Source organism: Pogona vitticeps, chromosome ZW-PAR, assembly GCF_051106095.1.
Source record: "Pogona vitticeps strain Pit_001003342236 chromosome ZW-PAR, PviZW2.1, whole genome shotgun sequence".
NCBI classification, from domain to species: domain Eukaryota; kingdom Metazoa; phylum Chordata; class Lepidosauria; order Squamata; family Agamidae; genus Pogona; species Pogona vitticeps.
Window position 1 is genome coordinate 7,334,818 of NC_135800.1, and position 18,157 is coordinate 7,352,974.

General features: G+C 49.2%; 1 protein-coding gene across 3 annotated transcripts in view; it reads right to left on the minus strand.

Moving 5' to 3' along the window:
- Positions 1-18,059, minus strand: part of NR6A1 (nuclear receptor subfamily 6 group A member 1) — a 74,451-nt gene extending 56,392 nt beyond the window's left edge. The window contains exons 1-4 of one of the 3 annotated variants that reach the window (XM_072985214.2): positions 17,310-18,059; positions 16,420-16,540; positions 13,462-13,548; positions 1,245-1,286 (exon numbers count right to left, since the gene is read on the minus strand). The gene's annotated coding sequence lies outside the window, so the exon portion shown is untranslated. Of the gene's footprint in view, positions 1-1,244; positions 1,287-12,085; positions 12,660-13,461; positions 13,549-16,419; positions 16,541-17,309 lie in introns of those variants that run through there. The other 2 variants (XM_078382677.1, XM_072985212.2) reach the window with 2 other exon arrangements.
- Between the last annotated feature and the right edge of the window lie 98 nt (positions 18,060-18,157).

Sequence of the window (18,157 nt, forward strand, 5' to 3'; positions counted from 1 at the left end):
AAGTCCGCTTGACTCTGAAGACCAGCTGTTGCCAGCCCGGGTTCTTGCCCTTTGGCCTTTTACTCCGGCCGAGAAGTGAACGGCACCGATTGTTGTCTTGTATTATGTACTGTTTACAAGGCTCTGAGTAGCATGAAAGGAATAAATAATTTAGCTCCCCGAGCTGAGGGCCCTTTATTGGGGTGCCTCCTCCCGGCTGCTGCCGCAAAGCCACAGGGTAGCTTTAAAGCGTTTCCTACTTTACAGCCTAATTGGGCACCATAACATAAATCAATTATTTCTCCTGTTTTAAGGGACAATGTCAGCTATTCTTCCCTGGTGCTCCTGCTCCAGCACCCCTTGGGTCACGCCCGGCCTCTTATTCTCTTTTGAGTTTTACAGCTGTATAGTAAACATGCAAGGAAAGGGGGAAGAAAAGTTGTGGCCAGCACTGCAGGATCGGGGCAGTTTGGGAAGGGGGCAAGGGGAGGAAAAGGTTGCCCCTGGTTTGAACTTCTACTGACCCTTGCCTGCTCTTCTCCCCTGCTTATGCTAATGGAAGTGGGGGGTAGAAAGGCCTTCTCCACAGAAATGAACTTAGCCTGAACCTGTGTCAGAACAGTTGACTTTGAAGGGCTCCAGCAGGGGCAGATATCTTGGCTCTCACCCCCAAGGAAATGGAAAAGCACAGCCTCGGGCCGTTGGGGCCCGCTTCCCAAAAGGCCAGCAAATCGGAGCTTGGACATGTGACTCTCCATTAACCGGAGGAGGATGCAATCCGACCGACAGGGTGAACGTAAGCATCATCAAAACGAAGGGCGGTCATGAGAATTGTTATCCGCAGGGGCCCAAAAGATGAATGCCACTTCTAACGGAGGGATACGAACCCGCCGCCGCTACATTTGGAGCCCTTGAGATACTTTCCACTGGAATCTCCATCCTCCTCCCCTGCCAGGCAGGAGGAGGGTGGGAACTGTAGGCCAACACAGTTGATAAAGACGGGCAAACTCTCATTCAAAAGGGCGACCATCTTGGTGAGGTCACTCATAGCTTTTATTTGACATTAAAACCTTTCTGGCTTGAAAAAAATTCAAAACAATACCATTCTGCCTTTAAAGAGTCCAGACCAAGAGAAGCCCTGTGTAGGAGAGAGAGAGAGAAAGAATGGCAAAGCGGTTTACGTGTCTCCTAATCCGGGTCCTCAACTAAAACTCAAAACCAAGGGTCCCAAGATGAAGAAAGGGGAGAGGCATCCCAACACTCACCAGAAGGTGGCTCATTTTCGGATGAAGACTCTCGGCAGAACCCTGGAGAAAGAAGAGACAAACCGACTTCATTAAGTCCTTGAAGGGAGGCAACCTTTCTCGCCTACTTCCCCCCCCCCGTGTCAAAGAACACGTGATTTTCATGCACCCAAGAAATCGATGACCCGCGAGTCTCCTGCTGTCTTCTTACCAAGCAAGGGCCTTTTCCGCCCTCTGCCTGCCACCCCTTCGCCAGCTTTCTCCAAATGACAAACAGAACCAAGATTCCCGCCCCCATTCCAGCAAAGCACCCCCCTCCCCGCTTCTCCACGGAGGTGGGGGCAGGCACTGCTGCTACCTCCTTCCCTTTCGCTGGGAAAATTGAAATCAGTCCTCCGGTAGCTCGCAACAAAAAAGCTCCTAGAGACATTATTTCTTAACCATCAGGCACCCAAGTGAAACATTCTAGATCCAGAAACGTATTTCTCCTGCAGACTCCGCTCAGGATTTGACCCTCCCTCTGCCCCCAGCCCCACCCCAACCATTTCTGAGCCTGGTGGAGCCTCCGATAGGGCTGGGAGGGACACTGGGCAGCCACAGACAGTAATTCCACTGGGCGATGGTGTTCAGCCAAAATGGCAGAGGGTGGGTGCTCTCTGTGTACTTCAATGCTCTACTGAGATGTGATGTTAGATGTGGATATCAGCTGGTTTCTCCACAACTGGGAGTGGAAGAGGACACAGATTTTGAAGCTCCAGCCTGGTTTTGCTACTGAACCCGATTAGGGCTACATGGCTACAGGAGAACAACATTGCTCAACCGTTACAAGAACCGCTGACGCACCCCACTGTGGCACATTTGCATGATGATCAAGTGCAAGGAAACTCTTTTCAGATTGCATCTTCTGGAGGGGTTGAGAAAGGAGAAGAGCCAGCCTTTCTGCCTCGCCCCCTGGGCTATGACACCATTCCAACAATTCCTGCTGCAAACTCTGAATAGCACCATGCAAAGACACCACGCCGATCCAAACTCTGGGAGAGCTGGGTTTGGGTCCCCACTTGGCTATGAACATCACCGGGAGCCCATTATACTTCTTCAGTCTGGCCTACCTCGCAGGGTTCTCGTGTAAATCAAGGGGAAAGGGGGGTGAGAGTCATGTTACACTGCCACCTTCCGTTTGCTGTAGGCAAAAACAGGATAGAAGTGTAACAAACAGAAGGGGTGTGACACACACGCTGCTGTGGCCTCGAAGGAAAAATATTAAGAATCAACATAGTTCAAATCCTGAAGCCTGCTTTCAACTGCGTGGTCCCCAAACAAACACTTGACAAATGCCAGATTTCAGCAGACAAAACTGCACTGCCTGAAAAATCTCCGAGCACACCCTGCTGAAAACTTCTGGCAGGAATATTCCTGAACGGCTGTTCTGGTTTTGGAGAGGGAGATATTCCACCCGACTACTACCTACTCTCCATGTCATGGTTGTGCTTGATTTTTAAGCCCTACAAAACTGCCCTTTGAAGATTCCCCCTTGGTTTTTAGGGGAAAGTAAAAGATGTCACACCTTCCCAAAATAAATTCAACTGTTGCTTTTGTCACCGGTGTCTTTCAACCTTTTAAAAATATTATCGGTGCGCTTTCTAGCCTCTGGATGAGCCCTGTTCTTGCAAACGCAAGCCACGCTTCAGAAAGAGAGGATGAATGATTCCCAATCTATTGAGCAGCGCTGCCTCGCTGGTGAAGGAACTGGTGTCCGGGCCGCTCGCTCGCTGGCAAGCCTCTGCTCCCAAATGCTCCAGCTGCTTGTCCCAGCACGTAGGCAGTGTGGAAAGCCTGATTAAGTCATCACTCGGGGCTATCGGTCAGATCTTTACGAGCACGCCGCTGAAACGTGACCCGGAGGTCAAGCTTGCACGCTCAGAAGGACTGGCTGATGAAGAGCCGGGGGAGAAACCCCTGCACAGAAAGTGAGGGACAGGATCCCTCGCTAAAGCCTCTGCCTCCCACCCACATCACCAGGGCTGCTGGAGAGAAGGATCCTGAACCTGAAAAGCCTGAATGGATTAGGGGGAAAGATAAGGATTCGCTGCTTCCTGGGGGGTGCTTCTCGCAGGGTTTCCCCTCTTCCACCTGCCCGGCTCCAGGCCTGAGGCTGGCCTACGTGTCTGCTGAAGGGCAAGGCTTTTGAAATTGCTGCTGTAAAACCCAGGGACTAGCACCGTGGGGGGAAGAGGCAAGCCGAGGCGGCCAGCCACAGCCCTGCACAACTGCACGTGGGCTGTTTGGCAACAGCAGACCGTTTTCTGGCTCGGCCCTTCCTGATAAACACAAATCGCGCCCCCCCCTCAAAAGCCCGGCTTTGTACCCCGCCAAGGGTTGCGAACGGGTGTCCTAGGATGGGCTCGTGGTGCCATGGGGTTTTGCCCTTTGTTTGGGAAAGAGAGGGATAAAGAGGAGCAAGGAGGGGGGGGGCGCCTTCCTGCAGATGTGATCCTATGTGCTTCCCTCCACACATCAAGAGAAGCTCCTGCTCACACCCACCCTCCCTTCACCTGCAAGTGAGGAGCAGGGGCTGGGCACAAAGTGCTGTCGACCCCCCCCCCATCATCCCACTGTTCTTTTTCCAGCAAAAACAACAACAACAAGGACACCTCGAAGACTTGTAAGTTGCCTTTTAAATATGCACAGTTTTAAAACCCCACCATGTTCTTTAATCAAAACGCAGAGTGGATTGCTGTCCAGTTCTTGGTTTCATTTTTTGAGAGGGGGGGGGGGCTTTTCATGTAGGCCTCAAGAATGAAAATTGGGCCCCTTGCTGGCCGAATGATCTACCCCTGCTCAAATGTTAGCCTTATTCCACCCACCCCACACCTGGGGATCAAGGAGAGGGCTCTCACCTTCCCTTCCCCCCATTCCTCACAGGTGGTCCGAGTTCCGCCTGGCCAGAAACCGGGAGGGCTGACCCCCATCATCAGAGCCCCTAGCCAACTGTTCCTCTCCCGGCCCCTCATAGGATAGCCAGAACTTCTGTTCAAACACACCATACACCTCTTCCCCCCCCCCCCCGGACTCACAGCCCCAGAAGAACAAGGAACAATGGGCCAGTAATGGGCTGACTTGATACCACAAAGGGGAAAGAGCCGACCGATGGCCAAGAGACCCCTTGGTGGCCATATGAGACGGGGACCCACAAGGATGCGAATAGGGTTGAATTACTACTTGGAAACAAGCGCACGTTTGTCCGGGAGCTTGGACACAACAGGCCCCTGTGAGGGTCAAAGCTGACCAGCTGGCTCCTGCTTTCCGAGGCAGGGACGTCCTGGATTTACTTGAGCCAGCTTGCGAACCTTCTCTCCCGGATCCATAAAAAAACAGCTGCTGCTGCTGCTACCCAGAAGGTCAACCGGGAGCCAGAGCAGGCCTCCTCTGAGAAGGGCTGCGACCTGGGACGCTCCTGCCTGCTCCTATGGGGGACAAGAGGCCATTGCTCCATTCAATGTAAAGCAGAACAACCCGTCCCCGAAATCTTAGCTGTGTATCAGATGCCCCCCATATCACAGACCTGAAGGAAGCCCCCGTGGTGGGGCTCGTGGTTCCACCACCCCCCTCCCCAAACAAGAGGCCACGGAACCAGCTCAGGAAAATTCTCTCGGCATTGCTTTTACTCTGCCTGCCTCGGACTTGCAGCAGTAAATACCTCTGTGTCACGTCCTAATCCCCTTTTATGACATTGCGAATGAGTCTAGTGATAAGACCCTGGCCTGTTCGGACTTGCAGCACCCAAGGAGAAGGGTCATCGCCCAGAATCCTTTCCCAAGATTTCCCACCTTGGTTGGCATCTTCGGGCAAACGTCTCTCCCCACATCCCCCGCCTCAGATCATCGTTACTGTCCCCTGACCATGTTTTTGGACTCCTTGTTGTTCAGCAGGAAGAGGCAAGACTGGGGGAAGGCTTGCAGGTTGCAATGCATTGAAAGAGAAGGGAAGAAAAATTAATCCAGGCGCCAAGCAAACGGAACTGTTTCCTGATCCCCATACAGTTCGCCGTGTGCTCTTTCTACGGTGGAAGTTTTGCTATGGAGGATTTTCCTGCAATACTGTAGTATTCCAACTGTCCCCAAATTAAGTGGGTTTGTTGCTGCTGCTGTTTGCTGTCTCTGTTTCCTTGCTAATAATTAAGAATGCCTGAGATAAGACTTGGAGTGGGTTATTGTTTGAAAAACATGGGGGCTCAGTTCTGGAACGGGCAACCTGTCCTCCGGGTCTAAAGGTGTGCTTTGTCCACCCTAACCCAGAGCACCTACTCTTGGTCAACAGGTGATGATGAATTCTTTTAATAAGCAAGATGAGTAAATAAGAATAACTGAGCTTCAGGTAGAAAAAGAGGAAAGGTGCTTCATATCAACCTAAAGAATCAACAAAGTTCACCTAGCATACACCTTTGCAGACTATACCATACCTCCTCGGCTGGGCTATAGTCCAAGCACGTGCCTGTTGCTCCTTAAGGTGCCATGGGCCTCTACACTAGTTTTAACACTAGCTCAAGGCTCAAAGGGAACAACACCCTCCAGAGCGGTTTCTGCTTTTAATGGCAGAAATATTATCTCCGTCCAGAGCTCCGCCAGGGCTCCACAACTATCATGTCATGTTACGCCCCCCCTGTCCCCTGCAAGCCCAGTCCAGGCCTCCCAAAGACAGGAAGGAAGGATATTCAAGGACCATCTGCAGCCTCTCCTTGAGGCTCTCCAGCTGGACGGTTCGGTCCCACCAATTGTTGTTGCTGCGGCATGTGTGACTAGGTGGGTCTGCGTTCGGGGAGGTGGCCTGACACCTGAGGAAGTTTGCTGCAACCCCTGAAAAGTTTATGCCTGACAAAAACATTTCCAATCTTTAAGAACTTGTTTTTTGGGGGGAGAGAGAAACAAGAGGACTCAATTTTCCAGTGACTTCACATCCAGCCTGTACCTACCCATCCTTTTTTTCCTAGCTCAGGCAGAATGCAGATAATTTGACAACAGCAAACGAACCTACGGAGATGAACTTTGGGGGCGGGGGCGGGCACCAGCACTTAAATGAGCTTATCCTTTACTTTTTGTTCCTGTCATAAAAGCCAAAGCCACCAACAGATTCTCAATTAAAGCCCCCAAAGCACCAGCCATTTTAAGAGCCCCAATGAGAGCCAACACAGGCGACTTCAAGACAGCTGGTAGCCAAGAATGCATCTCAGCTCAGCCGCCTCCATCCACCCCACTCTGCCTTCAGCCTGCCCTCTTATGCAAATGGCGCTTCATTAGAACCAGTAATTACCCTCCTTGAAAGACTCTGTTGCAAGTATTCAGGGGACCACCAGGATCCTCTCTCTCTCTCTCTCTCTCTCTCATGCACCGTTTTGCTTTGGACAAGGACTTCCAAATAAAAGCATGGCCCTGTCCAAGGAAGCAGAATGGCAAACAAAATAAGCTTGCGGAGCTAAGAAGACCCCCTTGCCCTCTTGTTTTGCTGAATGAGCACTTCTAGAAGATTCTGTGCCCCACCCCCCACCCCACCAAGAGATTTTGGAAGACATTAAGGCTGAGCGGCCGTTTAAGAGGGACCAGTTGCACAGGGATCTTGAAACCCTCTCAAAAGTTGCATTTCATGGACAAGAGCTCATGAACGTGTCTTTCTCAAGACAAGAGGTAACCGGAGTGTTTTCTTTCTTTCTTTCTTTCTTCGTACCCTCTGAAGTTTTCAGGACTGAATCAACATTTGGGAGTGGGGGGGGGGAGATGCTTCCCACAACAAAGAATGATAGTGGCAAGAACTTAAAAGCACATTGCCACTTCAGAGATAAAGCATAAATACATGAGAGGTAGATGGTTTAACTCTGGGAAGAATCAAAATGGCCGTTGACCCATCTTCCTCCTGAATGCTGCCCTATTTGCGACCGAATCCTCGTGTGCATAAAGCCGGGTCACCAGCTTTACGTGTCTGGTTTGCTCTGCATTTCATGAGAAACAATCATTCCGGTTTGCTGTTGAGCCAAGGTTCATAAACCAACAAAGCCTGGCTGCAGCCCCAGGAGGATGAAAAAACAAAAAAACACAGAATCTCAGCTTCAGAAAGCATGAGGAGTAAACTATTTCTGGTTTGCTTGTCTTCCCACCCTAAAGGTGAATGTCAAGCATTAGCGTATCCACCAGCTTGCTCAGCATAAGCCAGGTTCCACCACCAATCCTGGTTTGCCGTTCCTAGATGAACACAGGCAGGAAATATTCCGGAGCTATGCTTACAAAGCAGAAGCAACTAAGACCTGTACTTACATACTCTGTAGTGTATTAAGCAGGGGTTACACTGGCTTTTTGACCTCATTCACCAATCCAATTGCCAGATGACTATTTGACTTACCAAATTACCATTCCCCTCATCCTATGCCATATTTGGTTTACACCTCTCAACTGACAACCTATGGGCACTCTGAGGCCACTGCCAAGAACTCACCAGTATTGATTGCTGAACTAAATACTTTGCAGCCAAAAGGGAAAACTGAACACAAGCCCCAAACCACGTGATCATCCTGTGACATGTTTCACCAATTTTGTCGCTTAATGTCTAACAAGCCTCTTTGCTGATTTGTAGTCAAAGACAAGACTTATTAAGTATCGCCCTATCCCCCCTATGGGAATAGATGGGGGAATTGTCCAGAGTTTGTACAAGGCACGAGTGTTTGCAAAAGGCCAATTGACAAGCTCAGCCCCGTCCTCATAAGGCAAACACTGCTTGATGGGGGAAAACGCCCCACCTAGGACAAGATAAGATCCCTGTCGACCTTAAGAATCTTGACTGGGCTCCAGATTTATCAATACAGGTGAGACAGCCCGCCTAACAGCTATACCTGATAGGGTCTAAGAAGGTTATTTTTTAACAATGCAAGAATACCAATCTTCAGGGGGAAAAAACAATAATGAAGGCACAAAGCGGGTCAAAGGTAAAAACATTTATACTCTGCCCCTTTCAAAAGGGACAGATGAAATGAGATCTCGTGCATGTCAGGGGTCTTCAGGGTTAGACATCCCAATAGATCCGCAATTCCAATTAAAGTGAATGAAATCGTTGTAACCTCTTTGAAATGTGACAAGGTGTCTACGTTTGTTCTTTGTCAAGTTACTCAGCAGCAACCCTGAGGGAAAAGCGCTGTGCCGGCTGCCACGTTCCTTGTGTTTTTTTTAATCCGACCAAGAGCCTAGAACAGGAGATTATATAGATAACATAGTTAACTATTTTGTTACATAACTGATCTATAAACCCAGGCCTCTCCCCTCTCAATTTCCTCAAAGTGCGAGCACACAATCTGGACAGCAGCGTAACTGGCGTGTCAGTTCTAAGGGGAAATTGTACAGCAGCTCTGGCGACACTGGGCCAACTCCTCCCCCCCCCCCCCCGCTTGGAAGGACCATCTTGGCAGCTTTAAATGTATACAGCTGAAACAAAGGAAAGAAAACAGAGCTATATAAGGAACTGAGCGTACACACTAACTTTGGCACAAGAGCAGGTGTAGCATAGTGCTCAGAATATTAACCTGGAATTTGGGAAATGCAGTTTCTAGTCCTCACTGACCCATGAAATCTACTAAGTAATCGTGGGCCAGCCTCGCTCTCCGCCGGATTTCACAGGACTGTTGTACAGGTGAAGGGCAGAGGGGGTGAGCCGCATATAGTGCCCCGAACTCACTGGAGAAAAATGGGATAAAAATATAATATCCACCTCTGGGTCACAGAACCCACCACAAAAACATCTGCTGAAACCTCCTGCATAGTTGAATGAGCATCTAGGCAGCCAAGTTATCTTGTGAGCCCAGACTGGGGATGATGGGATACCAGATCTAAAAAGGTAAATTGTCTTAACTCAATGCACTCTTAATGGATGATGCGCAGGAACGGCTACAGGGAAATGGCTTCGTGATTCAGGCTTTGGGCTACCGTGTCAAGTGCTGAAGACAGAAAATGTGTCCCAACCGTGCTTTAGTGAGTGTTCAAGATCTTTCTGGGGTGGCCATCCGTGTCCAGAGGGAAACTTGGTATTTCCTGCACTAAAGATGCTTGGAAAAACTAGCAGCCCACCTGCTCATGCCTCTGTATATTTGTGAGTATTTCAAGAGTTAAAAGCAAGCAAAGAACTGAAAGCTAGTCGTAGTATTTCCCCCCCCCCCAAAAAGTATTCCTCCCCTGACATGCCGGAGGGAAGGCCCCGTTACACAGAAAGAGAGAGGCCTATCCCAATGCCAACCCACAAGCCAGCTATATCTCAACATACATGTGCGCTACCCAGAGAATAAACTGGATTGAAATGATTTCTCTGGGAGGGGAACCATTTGAGATGCAGCGACAAAAGTCCATGGACCATTTTTTGCAACTAAAAGGCTCAATAGAAAGCCCTCATTGACCCACCCATCGTTGTACAACTCTAATTTCAACTTAAGTGTTTACAAAATTACTTTAAAGTATTTTCAAAGGGTTTTTTAAAGCAAAGTTGTTTCATCTTTTTCTTTTTCTGTAAAATAAACCCAGTGCAGCGTACAGTATGAAAACAATGGAGAATCAATTTAAGTAGCCCTAAAAACAGCAAACCTCCAAATACACCACCTACCCAACTCCAACCAGTTCGGTTCCAGGATGAAAAGAACCAATTCGAGTCTAAAATTAAAATTACTGTAGGTCTTTCTGCAGTAAGACAGGGCACACTGACACACATCAGCCAGGAAGCAAGATATGGGGGAGCTGACTTCTAAGCAAAGGTGCAGATGATTGGACTGGAAACACAATTAAGAACCCACTGGAACGAAAATGAAGACATGAAAATAATTCACAGAGTCAGCTCAGGAGTTACAGCTTCACCAGGAGATGGAGAAACCATGTCAAGAGGCCATATTTTCTCTTACTAACACCAAACGGGGCCTCTCCTCACCCCCTCCTTTCACTCATAAGCAACCAATATTATTATGTGCTAAGTAATAAAACATCCTCTAAAATTACCAGCTCATGTCCAATGCTACTCTGCCACATGTCACCGGGTTGGGGGGGGAGAGAATTTGGGAAAGGTGTGGGCTGGGCAAAAAAAAAAGCTGAATGTGCAGTTTAGATTCTGGCTGACCCAGGAAAGTGGCTGAAGTTTAATGAGATTTAATCTTGCCAAACTTCAGTTACCTAAGTGTAGCAGGGGAGACAGGGTTCTTGGTGATCTCTTCAGAGCAGAGTTTGAATTATAACACAGTGGCAGGGTGAGATGACAAAGCGCACCGCTTTTGAAAAAGAACGCAATCCTTCCTGTGTGTTGCAAAATAAGCTGCCAGAGGTTTTAAACCTATTCAGAGGAAGGGAGGAGGAGAGGAAAGAGTGGAGAGGGACAAGGAGGCAGTGGGGAGGGTGGTTTTGTGTGGTTTTCTTGGAGGGGGGGAATCTGTCCCTTTCCGTTTCCCTGCCAAGTTTCCCATAACAATATAAACCCCCTTGCATTCGTATGGGGTTTCTTTTTTATTGATCCCTCCTGCCTTTCAAGCCCAAAGAATCCGGGTGTTATAAAATATTCAAAACGCCACTAAGACGGGCAAGCGAAAGATTGATTGATCATTCCCTGGACAGAGAGGAAGTGGAGCCCTTCAAAGGGTGGGTGGGAAGGTCCAGGTGCTGCGGTGGGGGGGAGCCCCATTTACAGTGGAATCACCCTCTCCCCCACATGCCCTGCATAATTGATAAGAGGGGAAGCAGAGGAAGGGGAGGAAAGGAGATTGGTTGGGGGGGGGTTAAAAGTTGCCTGATGAGGGACTCCAACAAGGCCCTGAAAGGGAGGGGACCGGAGGAAAAGAGAGGGAAGGGAAGATCTGAGCGGAAAGGGGGAGGAGAGCCGATGGGTGGGTGGGTGAGTGATGGTCCAACCAAGATCTGGGGGGGGGGGGAGGAGGAGAAAATCCAGCCAATATTTGTGGAAGTGGAGGGGGGGAAAGACTCCAGATTTGCACTATTGGGAGGAGGCCCAACCAGAACTGGGTGAAAGGAGGAGAGTCAGATAGATAGCAGGCAATATTTGTGATGGAGGGGCAAAATGGGCGGGGGGGGGAGAACAGTCAGTACTGATGGAAAGGGTAAAAAGATCAAGGGGGGGGGGGGAGAGTGGATTCCAGCTACTGTGTAAGAGGAAGAAAAACTTCCAGCCAACACTTGGGGAAAATTCCACACCCGAGATTCAGAGGGGAAAGTGGGGGGGGGGGGGGAGAGAGGCCAAGGGGGACCAGTATTTGGTGGAAGGGGGCAAGCCATGATTTGAGGGGGAGAGGTTCCAACTGAAAATGGTGGGGAAGGGGAGGCCGATATTTGGGGGGGGTGAGAAGCCAGGGGTGGGGATGGGAGTGTCCATTCAGGATTTAAGGGGGAAAGCAAGCGGTGTGGGGGGGGGAGCAGTAAGAGAGCAGCCATGATTTGCGAGATGGGGGATAAACATGGTGGGAGTCTGTCACTCCTGGGGGAAAGGGAAGAGGAAAAGCCAAGATGGAAAGGGGGGGGGGGTTCCAAGAAGGGCCATGGTTTGAAAGGGGCAGAGGTGCCAGCCAATATTTCTGAGGAAAGGGAGACAATGTTGGAGGCAGAGGGAGGGAGACGATCTTTCTATTTGGGGGGGGGGGGGGTTTGAAGGAAGGAGCAAGGCCCCCCTCCCACCCCGAGGACAGCGGCCTCCCCTTCCCCCTCCCCAGGCAGCCCCATAGGTCCAGGGGGGCTCTCCTCAGCTCAAACCCCCCCATATACAAGGGGGGGCGGCGGCAAGGCCTGCTTGCTTTCCTCCCAACCCCTCTCTTTCCCCCCCCCCTCACGGCTCCTCCGAGGCCCACTTACCGTTGTGGGGCGGCGGTGGGGGAGGCAGCAAAGGGGGGTCCCGGCGTGGGGGGCGGTGGCGGGAGAGGAGGAGGAGGGAGAGGAGGGGGCGGCGGCGGCGGGGGGGCCAAGGGCCTCCTCCCCCCGCCTCCTCCTCCTCCGCCTCCTCCTCCGCTTCCCCCCGGAGGGGGCTCGGGCTCCAACTCCATGGCGGTCAAGAGGGCGGCGAAGGCGGCGGCAGGAGCAGCAGCCAAGGCAGGGGCGGCGGTAGCGGTAGCGGCCCGGCCAGGACCCTCTTGCGCCCGCCGCCCCGAGCGCCCATTGCCGCCGCCGCCGCCGCCACTCTAGCTCCGCGCCCCGCTTCCCTCGTCGTCCTCCTCCTCCTCTTGGCCGGCTTGTCGCCCTCCAACCCCCGCGCTGCTGCTGGTGGTGATGCCGCCGCCGGCGACGCCTTCTCTTCCTCCGCACCCGGTGCAGCGTCCGCTGCCACCGGCGCTCACCGCCTGACTGACTGGCTGTCGGGGCGGCCGGCCGGCAAAGCTAACGGACACACCCCTCGCGCGCGGCCGCCGCCCCACTGCGCACGCGCCGAGCCCCCTCTCTCCCCTTTTTAAACTCCGCCCCCCCCGAGCCCCTCCTCCGGTGCATTCCGGGAGAGGTAGTCGGCGAAAAGGAAGAAACCATTTTTATAAACCGTTGCCATTGTGTAAAAATATATATATAAAAAAAACAATAGCCCGCACTAACCTTTGGACCAAACGTCACCACTGTTCCTCGCGTTTCCTAAAATTCAAGCATTTCCTTTTTTGTGTGTGTGTTCTCCGCTTTTATATTTTCCTTTCGCTCGCCCACCCCCTCCGGGAAAAAATGAGCTCTTCCAAAGGTTCCCTCGGCAAAGCGAAGCCTCCGCAGCAACCTTGCAGTGCTTTGCCCCGCCTCCTTATGAATATTCATCAGGCGAGGGAAGAGGCGGGGCTCGGGGAAAAAGAACCACCCCAAAGGCGGGAAATGCGCGGGGTATTTTGCATACGAATTAAAGATCCACAGAAGTATTAACAATTTGGAAATCTAGACATAGCATAGAATCGTCTTATCTTTCTCTTTCGGGTGTTCAGGAATGGCCTCCAGGCTTTTACTGTTTTAAATCTTTTGCATATTTTATTTTATTTTTATTTTTATGTATTTTTATGCTTTGAGTTACCTTTGTATATTTTATTATTTCTATTCTTTGTTACATTTAATTGTGTTTGATGTATTTGATAGCTTCTCTCTCTCTGTCTCTCTGCCCAGAGTGGCCTCGGCCAGATGGGCAGTATAAAAATTAAATATATACATACATATATACACATATAAAACTACATATACAATACATACACACATACATATATAAAACTTACTGTGTAGCCCATGTCCCTCTAATCGGATTCACTTCACTTTTGTGTCCATTTTTCCAGCACAGAAAGACAGGAAACAGATCCCCTGAACTGTTTAAAAAAAAAAAGAGTACATTTTGAGGTATTTTTCCCTGCCTTGCAAGGCTGTTGTGAGAATCAAAAGCAAGAGAGAATCTCTTGGGAGGGGCAAGATCATGCAAATAAGATGGCTATAAAAACAACCGAAAAAAAAAAAGATAGAAGGGAGAGGAAGCTTTCCCAATGATGGCTCATATGAATGTTGAAGTCACTTGTTCTTCTGAAACCTTTTAAGATATCAGTATCTCTTGTTATCTAAGAAAAGTAACTTTTGCAGCTTCTTGTGCTCACATTGACATTTATTCCTGCAGATGTTAAATGCACGGCTGTGCTGCTTCCAGTTTGCAGCCAGATTTCAGGTTCCCAGTGCTGTCGGGCTACGACTCCCATCATTCTTCACTGCTACCTTTGGATTGGGCTGATGGGAGCTGTAGGTCCAACCACATCTGGAAGGACACCCTTTGCCCACTCCAGCTGACAGAGCACTGGGCAGTTCGTCCCTCTTTTTCTCAGTCTGGATTACAGAAATTAAACGTCTCAATCTGCAAAATGTTATTTAAAACAAATTAAGGATTGTATGTCTTGTCCTCCACCTCCCCAACTCTCTAAAATATATGCTGACTAGTGGCTGTTGCCCCATCTTTGCCACACTTCCTCTCTGGCTGTATGTCATATTTTGGCCCTCCCCAGATAAGCCAATGTCTTTTGTGGGTGTTGCGGGCTCCCCATTTGATCTAAAATGGGGCTTTTGTGTCCAGGACACAGATGGATGGCTCCCCACCTAATTTTTCTTTCCTCCTTTTCTTACAGATCCCAGAGTGAAAACCTCATCTGAGAATCACAAAGGGGCAGACAACAATTGTAAAATAGAAGCAGAACATCAGATGAAGATGCAAGGTTAAGATTTTCTGTAAAATAGAAGGTAGACCGGATTCCGTTTTACCAAAATTAGAAACAGCGCATCTTTTAAGATGGTTTCAGTGGGATCCTCTGGAGATGACAGCCCCTCTGTCCAAAAGGGGAGCAAAGGAAAGTGGCACATAGAAAGGAAGACCGTTGTCTGTGGATGATGGAAGCTGTAGTCTGAGCCGGGTTGAAGCAGGCCGGCATTCGTCCTGGTGCTCAGCAGCAGGGCGAGATGCAGCCGTTTCTTGACATTCCCAAAGCAAATTGAGAATGCGAGGGATAAGCACGAGATGGCAGACTTGAGCCCTTTCTGAGCTGTTCTAAAAAATCTCTACCAACGGCCAGCCCTGATGCCTGCAATCGGATTAAAATGCCGTTTGCCCCCTCAGGCGTGGCCTTCCTACCAATTACGGTATGCTGGATTTTGCTCCTGAGGACCCTCCTGTATCTATTAAGGAGGCACAATGAGCTTCAAAACATTACTTCCTAGACTACAACATCCATCATCCCCACGCTGGGAGTTGCAGCAGTCCAAAAATGGAACTTTTCCAAGACTAGGGGCTTCCAGGAAGCGGGGAAGAGGGATCCCGTTGACTCCCTCCCTGCAGCACGGAGCCATTTCAGGGTAGGATCCAAGGTAAAGAGGGGTATGATCAAAATGACCCTATTTCAGGCAGGATCAAGACTTTAGGGTGAACACTACAATATTAAAAAGAAGAAATAAACAGAGAAGATCTCGAAAAGCACCTGGGGCAGGAGAGGGATGTGGGACCAGGGTTTTTTTGATTTCCCCCTGCCAGGTCTTTTTCTCGTATGCCTGGAACAGAAGCTTCCGGGTTCTGTCAATTGGGCCTGGAATCCACTTTTTTTTTTAACCTCCTACTGCACTGCTGCCAAAACAGTAGGGTTAGCCCCCCCAAAAGAGAAAAAGCCAACAGAAGGGAAAAGCCACCTTTCCACACACCCGAAATGCAGAGGCGCCAGTTCTGTCATTCTCCCAAAGCCACGGACATTGGCAGCTGTTTACATGCACACACGCCCTGTGGCTCAGCTCAACAGCTGTTCATTTGCCTTGTACTTGATCCAAAAAAATTGGAAGTACACTAGCAACCGGCCGCCACCAGAGACCTGTGTTCCAGTTACGCTATGTTGTTCCCCCCTCTCTGCCCCCCCCCTGCATGTCACACCCATAGCTCAGGCTTCACGGCTTATCCGGTCCTTCCTAGGGGTTTTGATCTGGTGGGTCTGGAGTCATCATGCCGCCCACAGGGCTCAGACACACACACCCCCGCCCATGCCATCTGGCCCCCTAATGCCCATTGAGAAAGAAAGGCATTGCCCCTTCTCTCATTTCTTGACAAGATCCTGGGCAGGTGGGCCGATGTGAGATATCTTGCAAAATTCCTCCCACCTCAAAGGGTGACTCTGTCCTTTTTTTCTCAGACTGCAAACCTGAAAACCTTTTCCATTTTAAATCTCACTTGCAAGAAATCCTGGAGCCATCAGTGCCACCGTGCCAAGATTCATATACTGTACACATATTTGCACTTGGCACACGTTCAGAGCCCCCCTTCTCCTTTACAGTGGACCCTCTACTTAAGGAATTAATCCGTATTGGAATGGTGGCTGCAAGTCGAAAAGTCTGTAAGTCAAATCTCCATTGACCTACAATGCAATGAAAACTGATTAATCCCATAACCAGTGGCTTTTATTCTATTTTTATTCCATTTTGGTTTTTTTCTGGTCTGTAAGTCGATTCTCTGGTTGCAAGTCGAATCTAAATTTTGCAGCCAGAGAAGTCTGTAACTCGAAAAGTCTGTAAGTCGAGCCGTCTGTAAGTCGAGGGTCCACTGTATTATCAAGCCAAGGCTAGGTTCTGGAGTGGAACCAAACTGTTTTCTAGGATTCTAGCTCTCTTTGAGTTCAATGTGCTTCTCAGCCACATCTCGGATGTCTCCTGAATCCCTGTCCACTTACCCCAAGGTGAGTCCTGCTGAATTCAACAGGAATGATTTCTAAGTCAACAGAAAGGAGTTGGGACTGCATGGGACGAAGGTGGCCCTTTTCTTTCACCAGCGGAAACCCCCACCAGGCTTTTCTGTAAGGAAAAAGAAGAAGAAACCTATGTGATAAGTTTAGATTGCTTTTATATATTTATTTTTATTTATTTATTTATTTATTGTATTTATACCCCGCCTATCTAGTCATTTCGACCACTCTAGGCGACTTTTATTACAATTTAATTATACCAATAAACTTTTTGAACTGGGTGAAGGGGAGGTGTAAAGGGAGAAGCCAAGGAAATAAATACAGTAGAAACGGGCAGTCTAAATATTTGACTCTAACTTTAAAAAAAAACGTTGTTTTCAAAAAAAAGCAAGGCGGAGCAAATTCCAAACGGTGCTTACTGAGAAGTAAGCTCCCTAAGTCCAATAGGTCTTAACCAAACCCATACATGTTGAGTACTGCAGCATCAAATGTTATTTAATGAAGGTGCCAATTAATCTATACACATTTTTTAAAACAGCATGTAGTTGCCAGTGTAATAAATGGAAAAGTCCATTTGTTAAAGTCCCCGGGGCAGCTTCTAGAGGCGTGGCGTGACCTTTGAAAGAAAGCGAGAGTATAAGAGGCTTCTTTCCCCTTAGATGCCCTTTCACACCTACACGCATGTTATTTATTTCTCCTTCCCACTCTCCGGGCAGATGGAAAAGTATTTATGGGGGCTTTGATTAGGAAAACAGCATATCCCCCAGGCAGCCCTCTTCCGCTCCTGTCTCTGAAGAATCAAATCTGGAAGTGGAGGAAGGGGGGGGGGACACGTGTCTATTGCAGAAAATCCGGTTCCTACCTTCATCCTTTCTTACCTCCCTAGATGTCCGGGACCAGCAGTAATTGGGGGTGGGTGGGTTTTCCTCTCTAAACACAGGAGTACATTGGAGATGCTGGTATCATAAGATGCGGAGTCCAGAAGCACGATTTGCTTGTGTTTTTCCAGCTCTGTCAGTGGGCTTCTATTTTGCAAATCAGCAGCCTTTGGCCAGGGACTCATCCAGATGGCAACCTGATTTAAATAAGCGTGGAGAAAAAGTTACTTTTTTGGGACCATTTTAGCTATGCTTCCAGAAGCTACCATCTCAATTTCCTTTCCCAACATCTGGTCAAAATGCAGCAGACTCGTTGAACCGAGGAATTCAGGGAAGTTCCTTTCCTGGCCCTTTTTATTAGTTGTTAGAAGGAGCAGCCGTGTCAGTTCTGTTCGAGCGTCATAGGTGAAAACAAAATAAAAATGAAGAGTTTAAAAGAAAAAATGGTGGCACTTCAAAAGCTAACTTTTTATATTTTTGAATGACATTCATCCAATGAATATTCTTCATCAGACACAAGAGACAGCATGGCGAATATTTATAAATGGCTTGTGGTTGGTGGTCCCTTTTAGGGTTTAGGCCACGTTTGCTGGGGGTGATGGGGGTTGTAGTCCTTGTTCGCAGCTCTGGTTAAAATGGGAGTTGGCGTTATGGGCTCAAAGAGGTCAGAAAAATGGGATGGGGGGGAAGACTGAACAAAGCATCATGCAGGCTGGGAGTCTTAAACCCACCTACCGACCCTAAAAAAATCTTTTTTTTTCCCCTGAACTTTGCAATGCTTCCCGCTCTTGCCTATCTTGCGGAAGGCCAGGAGGAGGCGGGGCGTAGCCTTTGGGAAACCCCGCCCC